Source organism: Lepidochelys kempii, chromosome 25 (genome assembly GCF_965140265.1).
Source record: "Lepidochelys kempii isolate rLepKem1 chromosome 25, rLepKem1.hap2, whole genome shotgun sequence".
In the NCBI taxonomy this organism is placed as follows: domain Eukaryota; kingdom Metazoa; phylum Chordata; order Testudines; family Cheloniidae; genus Lepidochelys; species Lepidochelys kempii.
The window spans coordinates 12127411-12140169 of record NC_133280.1 but is presented as its reverse complement, the minus strand read 5'-3'; the positions used below and the strand labels follow the sequence as shown (position 1 = coordinate 12140169).

Sequence of the window (12759 nt, the reverse complement as noted above, 5' to 3'; positions counted from 1 at the left end):
AGGTCGCCGTCTCACCCACCCGGTTTCCTTTAGCTTCTAGGTTTTCCAGCTAAGCGACTAGGGTTATAAATGCTGCTCCCTTTCGAGGCACGGCCACACTGAAGCGTGCAATACTTGCTAGTTTTGAACCATTCGCATGGCTGTGGTTTGGAGCGGTGATTAGAAGGGGGAAGAGGAGATAACTGCAGGTGAACACATGCTTCTTTACCTGCATCTCCACCACGTGGCCCAGTGGTTAAGCTGGTTGTTATGGCTTGGAAGACTCACAGACTGTAAGGTTAGAAGGGACCACTGTGATCATCTGGTCTGACCTCCTGCGTATCGCAGGTCGCAGAACCTCACCCACCCACTCCTGAAATAGACCCCTAACCTCTGGCTGAGTGACTGATGTCCTCAGATCATGGTTTAAAGACTTGAAGTTACAGAATCCACCATTTACAGGAGTTTAAACCTGCAAGTGACCCGTGCTGCTGAAGAAGGCGAACCCCCCCACCCACCCTCCCAGGGTCTCAGCCAATTTGACCTGGGGGAAAATTCCTTCCTGACCTCAAATATAGTGATCAATTAGACCCTGAACATGTGGGCAAGACCCACCAAACTTGCCATGTGACCTTGGTCAAGTCACTTAGCTTCTCCGTGCCTCAGATCACAATCTATAAAATGGGACTAACGGTTCCCATAATGCCCCACTTCACCGAAGAGCTGGGAGAATAAAGCCTGTACAGATTGGGAGGGGTGACAATGCTATCGTAATGGGGACCATAGATAGCTCCCGGGATAACGTCATCAGATTGGTCCATTCTGACAACGGCAGGTTACCGCTCCAAGAGACTCACAGAAACCTCATACAAGGCCGGGGGTGGGGGTGGTTATCCCCAGCTGTGTGTTAGGGGCTGACGATGTACGAGGGGCAGCATAGCCCCTGGCCTACAGAGCTTGACGTCTAAGCCAGGCTGAACGTGTGGTGCACTGATATGCCTTGGGGTCTGCTTGGGACGGCAGCAGTCATTTGGGCTTCAGTTCTGCCAGGCTCTTCGGCTGGAGCATCATGGAGTTAGGTGCCCAAACAACACGGGAATCCAATTCAGGAGTCGGGCGCCTGACTACCGTAGGGATTTGAAATTCCCAACCGTAAGAACGGGCTTAGCTGCAAGAATGGGAGCAGGATCGGGGCCACAGCACTCAGTCCCATATGCAATCAAGTCCTTCTTTGGAAGGAGGCGAAAGCCATTCTGCTGCACAGCTTTGTGGGACATCACCGGGTGCAGTAGCCCTGGCAGCCATTAACATTTTGCTGCTTGCTGGCAGAGCTGATATACATTAACAGCTGAAGCACCGTGGCATGACCCCTGCTCTCTGTAATTAACATGCTCTCCTCGCACACACTTTGCACGGCTTAGGTGAAGAGCAGAAACGCTTCCTCTCCAAGAATAGGCAGCAAGCATGTCATGACCTGCAGCTGCGTTGCGGCTTTAAAGAGACTGAAAGACGGTAGGTTAACTGGAAACGGTTCCAGATTGTGCAGTCAGCAAAGCAAGCCCTGGGCAGACACACACCTTTAACCGTATGCAGCACTGTTGGTCACAGGGTATTAGAGAGGGCGAGGGAATCTCTTTTATTGGACCGACTTCTGTGGTTTGTGAGCTGACACCCGCAGAAGAGCTCTGTGGAGCTCGAAAGCTTGTCTCTCTCCCCAACAGGTGTTGGTCCTATAAAAGGGATGCCCTCACCCACCTTGTCTCTTTAATGGCAAATGCGCCAGATGATTATGTGACAATCCCAATTACCAAGACAGGGGACAGAAATCAACATATCCAAACTGTAAGCTCTTTGGGACAGGAAGCATCTTATGTTAGATGCACGTACAGCTCCCTGCACAATGGAGTCCTGATCCCCGACTGGGGCAGCTGGGCGCTACTACCCTACATCTAACAGCAGCAGCAATTAGAACAGCAGCAAGCCTCCAGACATTTGCATGGCAAAGCTCCCCTGATGAGGTCCCACGGAGAAGGGTGCATTCAGGGACTCAGCCAGGCTAGTTATTATGGATGATCCTTTGTTAAGCTGGGCACTGGAATCTCCTTTTCTTCAACAATACAGCGCAGCAGACTGTGCTGTAAAGCCAGCAAGGGAGTGGGTGCATTGACACAGCACAGAGATCCATCCCCTTTCAAAGCTGTTTCCTTCAGGGTTTATGCAAGAGTTTCTGAGCAGTTGTTTGCAGGAAGGGAAGCCTGTGAGCCGGCAGAGGGAACGCAGCAAATCTTCGGTGCATGTAAAGCTCATTAGCTGCTGAACACGTGGGTGTCGGAGTGATGCCTCAACTATTAATATTCGCCTCCCCCTCTCCCCGTGCAGCAAGTGTCAGTCACTTAAAGCAGCTGGTGGGACCTTTACCCCTCTGTCCGTTTCTAACACAACCCCAAAAGTCTGCTACATTAAAGTAAACTGAGCCACCACCTCCGTCCGACCCACTCTGAACCCTTCAGAGACTGAAAACGTCACTGTAAAACCACAGCCCCAGATCTCCCGAGCAAGAACCCAGATCCTTTTCTGTTATTCGTAAAGCGTTGCTGGCCTTCTGAGTACAGCATGCAAGACACAATGACCTGGGCCCAGAGAGTCTCGAAGAGATTTAGGGACCTAATTCCCATTGAAGATCTGGGCTCTGGGTCCGCCCCAAAGAGCTTCAACTACCTAGACGGGGCAATAAAGATACCCCCTAGGACACTTGTTCCTATTAGTGCATAATGCAATGTAACTGTTGCCCTGTTGGTCCCAGGATATTAGAGAGACAAGCTGGGTGAGGGAATCCCTTTTATTGAACAGAAATTAGTCCAATAAAGGCCATTATCTCACTTCATGTTTCTGTTAGTGTATAAAGGGCAGGGCTCATCACTTTGTTCTGTTTGCATATAGCACCTAGCACCGTGGGGTCCTGGTTCACGACTGTGCTTCCAGGCATTACACACAATACAAATACCAGTAGGGATTGTAACTTACGCTAACTGAATGTGTCTTGCATCCTCTGCTAGTGGATAGTGGTCTCCTGCCACTACCAGTTATTGGAGTTACTCCTTTAGCTCAAGCAGGAGACCGGCTCTCTTTTACTGCTGCAGGTTCCAGGTTTGAATCCTGCTGGTAACCTGTAGGTTGAACCCAGGCCTCCCATGGCCCAGGCTAGTCCCCTATCCTATCCTTTCATGTGTCACACAAACGGCCTGGCATTAAAGAATTCACCTCGTCCCAAGGCAGGAGTTCAGTATTAACTTGGACTGTCTTGGCTGGCACAAGTTTTCATCAGCCCCTTCAGGATACAGGAATGTTGCTTTGCCTGAAGCACTCCGTTATGGTGCCCCGTATTTTGTCAAAGAGCATCCCAATGGGCTCACCGGGGCTCTTAGTATCCGCAAGCCCCCACTTTTTATAACTTGGATCCAGTCTGGAGAAGCTACTGATCTTATTTACAAAGCATCTTACAGCCAACACCTCCCACGACAGTGAATTTCGCTCTTGATGAGACCCTAGGGACAGAAGCCCCTTCCCCTCCATTCTGTAAAGGGATCCTTTGATGCAAGACGCCCTCTTCCCACCCCCACATCCAAGCCTTACACAATACAAGGCGCTAATGCTATTGTAAACCGGACAAGATTAATGAAGCAAGGTACAGGGCATTACATGCTGCAAGGAGTCTTAGCAATATACAACGGGGGGATGTTTTTATAAGCTGTGACAGGAAGATCTATGCAAGGCTTCTAATGCAGCCTCTATGTAGTCTTCAATTTATACTCGCACCAGCTTTTCTCCTGGGACCACACCCATCGTTTGACAGCAGAGCACATTCCAGATGTGATTTATGAGAGCAGGCCTTGCCGGCCTGGGGAGGAAAAGAATTGAAGGCCACATTAAATTCTTAACCGCGTTTTGGAAGCTGGATCCCGATGCTGGTTTGAGTTTTTGCATGGGCGACGCGGATCCGATTAATAATCATTATCGCCACACGTCCGTCGGAGGAATGGACTGATTAAAGGGCAAGTGCATGTGAAATACAGCGAAGGCTGCTTCACAAGTTAGAGAGAGAAGCAACCACTGCATCAGCCTACTGCCAGTGCATCACCCACCAGCGTGTCAGGTCCTCCTTTAACGACTGCTCTGCATGTGCCCCAATGGCAATATGGAAACGCTCTACACGGGCAGAGTTCGCCTGTGCGGGAGACAACGGAGTGAACTCCCCAAGGAGCCAAGAACCACCCACCTTCTGGTCCAAGTGCAAGGTGAATTTCTTTGGCCTCCCAGAGCATGGGTAGTCTAGCTAGTGGGTGGAACGGGATCTCGCCTGGTGATTGTGGGAGTGATGACAAGCATAGATCCAGGAATCGCACTGAACTGGAGTCAGAAGTCAAGCCTAAGCTGAAGGGTGAGCTGGAATCACAGTTCTGGATGGAGCCGAGAGTCAGAGCTGGGAGCCGAGAGGTTGGGGGTGCAGCAGGAACTGGGTTGGGAGCAAGGACTGGAGCAGGAAGTGGAAGCGAGAGCAGCTGCAGGCTCATTACGCCTTGAGCAGCCTCCCAAAGCAAACCGCTGGCTCCCTAGCCCCGTCAGGAAACACAACCATTTGGAGGGCGCTCACTAGGTCCAGGTGAGCTTGCTGAGTTGCCCAGCAACCAGGCTGCAAGCCGGCAGCGCTCCTGACACCTAAACCATAGCAAAAAAAAAAAAAAAAAAGCCAACCCTACCAAAACAAGATTCTCCACTGCACGCGCTTCTCTCCCAAGGGAGTAGAGGAGAAAACGAGCGACTTGTGACAGATGTGAGTCACGCCGCATAATGCATGACGGGAAAGTGCTCAGATTCGGCGGCTATGAGCATGATTTAAGAACCGACACAGAACAGAAACGAAACCCCCAGAGAATAACAGCAGAACTGTTTCGAAAGTACGGCTTGGCTGCTGTGGAAAATTTCAACCGAACCTAATTCTCCCGCTGTTTTCGTTGACGGTTCTGACTTTTCATTGAAATAGAAAAAAATGGAAATATTTTGGCTCTGAGGTGTTCATTTTTAATGTGCGTGTGTGGAAAGCCGACACACGTTTCATAAAAAGGTTTATTTATAGTTGAAATCCCAGAAGAGTTCCAATGGAAAAACCTGTGACCAGCTTAGGTAACAGCTTACTACCGCTGCTAGCTAGGAACAAGTATGCTACACCGTTAATAGCCTTATTCTGTTAATCCCTTTCTCAGTCTCTCTCTCTTTTCACCTCCACCATTCTGTCACTTTAGCTCTTCAGGGTGGGGGCTGTGTCCGCGCTCCGTGTCAGGTGCCACATGGCCCTCGACGCTACAGACATGCGTTAAACAATACGGAGAATCTAGAGAGGCAGCGGGCGCAGGGCCATTAGGCACGTTTAATGACTCTACGCTGGTTGCACGGCAGAAGGTCTGGGGTGTGGGCTGCACATCTGGCAGGGCACGAGGACAGCAGATTCGGTCAGGGTAGCACAGTGGGGTACGTTCATGGGCATGCAGCTTTGAACACAACTGCAGAAACACAGGACCTGATCCGCCAAGGTCCGGAGTGTCCCCAGGGAGGTGCTCCGCTTCCTCATGGAAGGCACTCAGCGCCAGCCAGGGGACATTAACTCCTTGCAGGATCAGACCAGGGGCTGGCAGGATCAGGTCCAGAGCTGGCATGGAAGGGAGGAGCTGGGAAGAGCAGCAGCCCCACCAGGAACCAACACAGGAGATCAGGATCCAACAAACTTTTGAGGGGGAAGGTGAAGAACCCAGAATCCCTGTGTTGTTTCCTCTCCCCCAAGAGGCATCTTCCCCCCCACAACCCCATCCAGGATGCAGATCCAGGGGCTGCAGCGCCCCGGCCCCCTGCAGTGCTGACATATATGTCCCGGTCACCCACAGGCTGGGTGCACAGTGCCGGGCGACGCAGTCCCGAAGCAGCCCGGGCTTTGCCGAATCCCATGCCGTGCCAGGCGCCTCTCACTTTTCTCAATGATCATTTTGAACAACTGCCAGCAGAGCCGAGGCCTCGGGGCCTGCTGCAGGCCTATAAATATCAGCAGGTATCTCAGCAGGGCACGTACTGCGGGGCTGCGGACTGCGCCTTGGCGGATTAGCACATTAACCGTGTAACCGATATGCCGGGCCCCAAGCTCCAGCTTGGCTGCCTGGGATGATTCCTCTTTGGAGAGGCATCTGGAGCTGCTTAAGAAGCCACGTGGGTTGTCAGGTCAAAGGGTCTTAACCCAGGGTCTGCGAAAGTAGGTCTGCAAAGGAACTGCCTCTTCCCCTGCCCTGACTGACAAGAGGGGATGGGCACAGGGTTTTCTGTCTATCTTAGGTACCACTATGGCCCCTGTTATCATCTCAATAATCAAGAGATAGCCAACCTAGTACACAGGGCACAAGCCTGGGAAACACAAGACCTAGCTACTTTTCTTGACTCAGCCCCTGACCTGCTGCGTGTGCTTGGCCAAGTCCCTTCCCCGCTCTGTTCCTCAGTTTCCCCTCCCACTCTGTCTGTTTAGACTGGACGAGCTTTGGGGCAAGGACTCTCTCTTACTATGTGTGTGTCCATCACAATGGGGACTCTAGGATGGTGATTGTGAAATGCTCAGGGAGGTTAGAGAGGCTACAAAACCCACTCAGAACGAGGGATTTCAACTACCCCCATATCGACTGAGCACGTGTCACCTCAAGATGGGACGCAGACGTTAAATTAAGAAAACTGCTTCTTGGAGCAGCTAGTCATGGAACCGACAAAGGGGAAGGCAATTCTTAATTTAGTCTTATGTGGAGCACTTTTCCATCGTTTGTGCGTATAAAAACGTCTTCTGTACTTTCCACAGTATGCATCCGATGAAGTGAGCTGTGGCTCACGAAAGCTCATGCTCAAATAAATGGGTTAGTCTCTAAGGTGCTACAAGTCCTCCTTTTCTTTTCACAGGAGCTGGCCCACGAGGGGAATACAGCTCAACCGCTCACAAACAGCGACCACAATGGAATTAAAGGTAACATCCTTGTAGGGGAGGAAATACCAAAAAACCCCACCACAGTAGCATTTAACTTCCAAAGGGGAACTACACAAAAAATGAGGAAACTAGCTAAATGCAAATTAAAAGGAACAGTCACAAGGGTGAAATGCCTGCAAGCTGCATGGAATCTAGTTAGAAACACCATCATAAAGGCTCAAACAAAATGTGTGCCCCAAATAAACAAAATCAGTAAGAGGACCAAAAAAATACCACCATGGCTAAAGGGCACAGTAAAAAAGGCGGTTACAGGCAAAAAGGCATCCTTTAAAAATTGAAAGGTTAATCCGACTACGGAAAACAGAAAGCAGCATAAACTCTGGCAGGTCAAGTGTCATTAGCCAGGCCAAAAAAAGAATTTGAAGAGTAACTAGCAAAAGACACAAAAACTAACAGCAACGTTGTTTTTAAGTAGTATTTCTCGAGGGTGTCAACAAGCACATGGACAAGCACGATGCAGTGGATATTGTGTACTTGGACTTTCAGAAAGCCTTTGACAAGGACTCACATTCTTAAGCAAAGTAGGCTGTCCTGAGATAAAAAGGTCCTCTCATGGATCAGTAACGAAACAATAGGAAACGAAGGGTAGGAATAAATGTCCAGTTTTCACAATAGAAAGACGTAAATAGTGGGATCTCCCAAGGATCTGGATTAGGGATCTGGAACAGGGACTGTTCTGCTTAGCAAGGGGATGACTGAGGGGGGATATGACAGAGCTTCTGTAAAATCATGAAGGGTTTGGAGAAAGAGAATAAGGAAGTGTTATTTACCCTTTCACATAACACAAGAACCAGGGGTCATCTCATGAAATGACTAGGCAGCAGGTTTAAAACGAACATAAGGAAGTACCTCTTCACACAATGCACAGTCAACCTGTGGAACTCATTGCCAGGGGATGTTGTGAAGGCCAGAAGTAAAATTGGCTTCAAAAAATAATTTGGTAAGTTCACTGAGGATAGGTCCAGCAGAGGCTATTAGCCAAGATGGCAGGGATGCTGCCCCATGCTCTGGGTGTCCCTAAACCTCTGACTGCCGGAAGTTGGGACTAGACGACAGGAGGAGGATTGCTCAATAATTGCCCTGTTCTGTTCATTCCCTCTGAAGCACCTGGCATTGGCCACTGTCAGAAGACAGGATACTGGGCTAGATGGACCATTGGTCCGACTCTGTGTGGCCGTTCTTATGACTATAATATAAATAATAAGAGTTCAAGAGCTTTGAGCAGGGGGTTGGACTAGATGACCTCCTGAGGTCCCTTCCAACTCTGATATTCTATGATCTGCCCCCCCCCCATGCCTGTGTACCTGAGCACCTCTCAGACTTTAACCACCCAGCTAGGAGGTGGGACTATTATTGCCATTGCATAGATGGGCAAACCAAGGCACAGGAAGGCTAAGTGACTTGCCCAAGGTCCCCCGGGAAGTCTGTGGCAGAGCAGGGACTTGAAGCCAGGGCGCTGCTCCTTTGAACGACAAACTCCCACCTCCCCCAGAGTCATTTGCCCCTGGCTGGCAGGGAAGGCTGCTCACTAAGTGGGCTTTATAAGTAAGGGAACAGTGCAGAGGGCAAACATCACAGTTTCTGAAGCCTGGCATGTCTCTCTGCGCCGGAGCAGGGTGACCTGTCGAAGAGATCAGTGGGACCACACTGATAACCAGGGTATTAAAAGAAAGCCATAAAACCTGCAGCTCCCTGTGAAGTCCGTTAAAGGCTCAGCCAGCCTCTGTGCAGTGGATGCAGGCAAAGGTCAGAAGCTGCCTTTATCACCAACACCAGTTGCGAGCCCAGACTGCTTTCAAGTCGCCGTCCCCCCTTCCCCCCGCCCCCCGCAAGCCACGCTGGCACAGGGCTGGGGAGGGAAGGGCAGCAAGGAGCTGGGAGGCAGGGGAGGGCAGCAACCCCCAAGAAGCTGCAAAGGAGACTGGGGTCCAGAGATTATATGTTGGGAGGGAACCCAGGATTCCTGTATTAGGGGGACAGATTTGGAGAACAGAGCTTGGGTTTCTCTGGCTGGGGAAAGGAGGCTCCGAATTTGGCATGTGATGGGGACAGTGGATGGGGTGTGGTTATTGGTGGCAGCAGGAATGCAATAGACATGGCTCCGGGGAAACTCCTGACCCAGCCGGGGAATCTTAGGCCCCAGCCAATGAAGAGTCCAGGAAACTTGGGGATATTTCCCAGCAGCCACTGCCGATTCCCAGATCCCCTGCCCCTTCCCGACACACCGGTCCTGTCTAGCACTGAGCGCCCTCCACTCCCTGGGGAAGGGGTTGGGGAGGGGATGGTGCTCAGCAGCCTGGGGATTGAGCCCTGAGCCAGAGAGAGGCAGTGGAGGGGACTGTCCTGTCCCTCAGCTGAATTCAGTTCTTGACCAAGGCATTGCCAAACAGCTGCAGCAGCTCCAGGGGGGCACCAGAAACCCCTCCTGGGAACAGCAGAGCTGTCGATGAGCTGAATTAAGGGGTGGGAGGTATTTCTTTAACAGCCCTCCTCACCCCTGGCCTTCCCCAGCTGTCGCACACTAGGAGACCGGATACAGCTATAGAGGCATGAAAAGGGATCATTGTGGGGCCAGGGGATCTCAGGGCTCGCAGGTGGGGGAATAAATTAGGAAAGGGCTTCTATCAATTAGGCAGATTAGGAGAGGCTCAGACTCACAGGCTTGGTGCTGTGCCCTCCCGGTTTGTGCATTTCCAGCTGGCACCAGCTCCCTGAACTCAGCACCATCCTGCAGCGCAGTCCTCCCCAGATACACCCTGGTTCGTTCCCTTGCCCATGTACCGCACAGACACAAAGGCTTACAAGCCAGTAACCAAGAGCAAGGATGATCCAGGGGTGGTGGCATCAGTCTGGAATTTGGGAATGCTGGGTTCAAATCCCAGCTCTGCCACAGACTTCCTCCATGACCTTGGGCAAGTCACTTAGCCTCTCTCTGCCTCAGTTCCACATCTGTACAATGGGAAGAACAGCACTGCCCTGCCTCAGAGAGCTGCTTTATGAGGATAAAGACACAAAAGAGGGTGGGGTGCTCAGATGCTATGTTAGCAATACAACCACAGTTAAAGTGGTACAACTTAGTGACACTGGGAGCAGTTACAAAGGTGCGTTTCCCAATATAGCTCCTCCTACACAGGAAGGGGAATAAGCTATGCTAGTATATAAGGTACTTTGATGCCAGCTGAAGCGTGTCCACACTGGGAGCTTGTTCCAGGATAACTATATTGATTAAAAGACAAAATTAGAAACATCTATCCCCTCCTTGACATAGTTATTCTGGTCCAATCCCACGGTACAGACCAGGCCTCAGAGTTACACCCACTTCACATTGCAGAGCAGTGTACAGGGGCCTGAATGTACATGAGAACCAGGCCTGAAGTTTTTAGGAGGCACGGGATTGTGTGGAGGGGCTTCCCGGTGCTGTTTGAGACCGATAACCCAGCACAGTAACTCCCCCCTTCACACCCACTCAGTCACTTCTGCTTCGACTCATGCCATTATCACAGCAGCCCAGCGGGTCTGATTTCAATGCTTCAGTTCCTGAAGGCTCGTCTTCCCCCCTCTACGCTGATTTTCAAGTTCCCCTCCATTGCCCCGCTACTGGAATTGTTACTAACACCATATTGCTTTCTTGTGAAGAAAGCTCCTCGGGGAATTCACCCTCACCCTCACCCCCACCCCCTCTGCCCCCGTTGTGAGCATGTGGCCGCTTCCGCACCACGGCAAGTTAATTCAGTCCCTTCTCTCCCATAAAACATCACCGGGGAGTGGAAAATAGACCGGCCAGATGCTGACTGCATGAGGACAGCAGGCTCAGAGCGCCAACAGTGGATCCATTCGGAGCAGCATGGCGGACCTTGGAATCCCGCTTCCAAAGGAGATGGGAACCGGAATTGCGTAAGGTTACATGCATGGGAAGGGTGACCCTATAAGCCTCTTTCCTTATAACAGGATTCACCTGCCATCAGATTTCATCACCTAACTGGGGAATGGTGTCCCCCCCCCACCAGTTATTTCTATGGCAGTAGCACCCCCGACTGGAGATCAGGGCCCCCTGCTGTGCAAGACACTTCACAAGAGATGTTCCTCAAAGGAAACAAGGCGGATGAAGTGGGGAGGGGGGGTCAATGCCAAGGCCAGTGGCAGAACTGATGCCAGAGCCCATGTCTCCTGACGCCCTGTGCCCTGTCTGTCAGGCTTCACGGCCTTCCTTTGTAGCAGCTTTGCTCCCTTGGGTCTCCGAGGCCCGTCTGTCTCGTGATTAACACCATGCTAAATGCTGCAGTCCAACGGCAGGTGTCCCCAATGCCACCCCACAGGGGCTGCGTGCCTGCATCAGACCAGAACCTACCCCCTGCTCCCCATGGCGCACGTAGAAAGTCTCAGACCTCCATCTAAGAAGAAACTGACTGACCACAGACCCCACTCTACCTCTGATTGCAAAAATCAAGCATGAAATTGTCATGGGGTTGTGGACAACGTCTGGAAAACCACTAACCAGCTTCCCACCAAGTACCTGTATCGCCTGCATGAACACGTGCTCTCCCTTGCTTCACACAAAGGAGAGGTTTTGAGAATGGGAATTAAGAGGCAGGATCCTTTTAGGCTGAGCCTGCTGTTTAAATACAAATGAACAAGGGAAGGAAATGTAGCATAATCGGGGGGGGGGGGCTGTAATATGTCACAGTCCTCTTTTGCAAGGAGAAAAATGCATTAAGCAAAAAGTTCCTTGTGTTTTCTTTGGGGGAACAGAAAATGCACACACTTGGGCAGTGAGGTCAGGTAAAACAACCCATAGGGGGCTGCTCCCAGAGATCTGAAGCTAAAATCTGACCAATTCTGATTGTCTTAATCAGAATTGCGCTTCATCACAGCGGTGGACTTCAAAAGCCTGGCAAACAATCAGAAAGGTCAGCCGGAAAAAGAATTACTAGCTACTTACCACCTGGAAGGTGCATAAGAAAACAGCTAACTGCAGCCAATCAGGAGGTGTCCATTTGCATGTGCAGTCTGACTGGCTGAAAATGCACCTTCAGGTATCTTATCTAAAGCCACTAGTTCAATATTAGCCAATCAGGCTGGGCAATTTCTCTCTTCTCCATAACAATCAAACAGAAGTTTTTTTTCAGTTTATGGGGAAATTTTATATCTCTTGGGATGGAAAAGTAAACTCACACGTGCAACAAAGGCCCCTCCCTGTAATCTGGATATTGTACCCCAGTGCTGGTCTCTCATAAGAGTTAGATATGAAATAATCATAGTTGTCATCCAGTTCACAGAACAATAGTTCTTAGCTACAGACCTCAATTTCAGTCCACATATATGTAAATAGTTACAGTACATACCATCGGCTATCCAAATAGCGTGGCTACCTGGTGAAACCAATGAAAATAAACAGTTTGAATTTCTATAGCATCTTTTTGGACATTACTGAATTAAGCTTCACCACACTTCGAGATAACATCTATCTGCACTTTATGGATGGAAAACGGAGACGCAGAGGGTAAGGCCCAAACATTCAACAGCGGCCTCTAAATTTGTGTCTCAGTTTCGGGTGCCCACATTTAGACACCTGGGGCCTGATTTTCACAAGACCCGAGCACCCACCCCTCCATCTGAAGGCGATGGGAGCTGCAGGTGCTCAGCTCCTCTGAAACATCAAGCCCCAAGGATCTAAGGCTGGGCTCCCAAGAACCGGGAGTCAGCGATAGTCATAG

The 12759-nt window shown here is 50.6% G+C and overlaps 1 protein-coding gene across 1 annotated transcript in view; it reads right to left on the bottom strand.

Annotated features, from left to right (window-relative positions):
* ARID3A (AT-rich interaction domain 3A) overlaps nucleotides 1–12759 on the bottom strand; it is a 91310-nt gene that overhangs the window by 14695 nt on the left and 63856 nt on the right. The window lies entirely within an intron of this gene.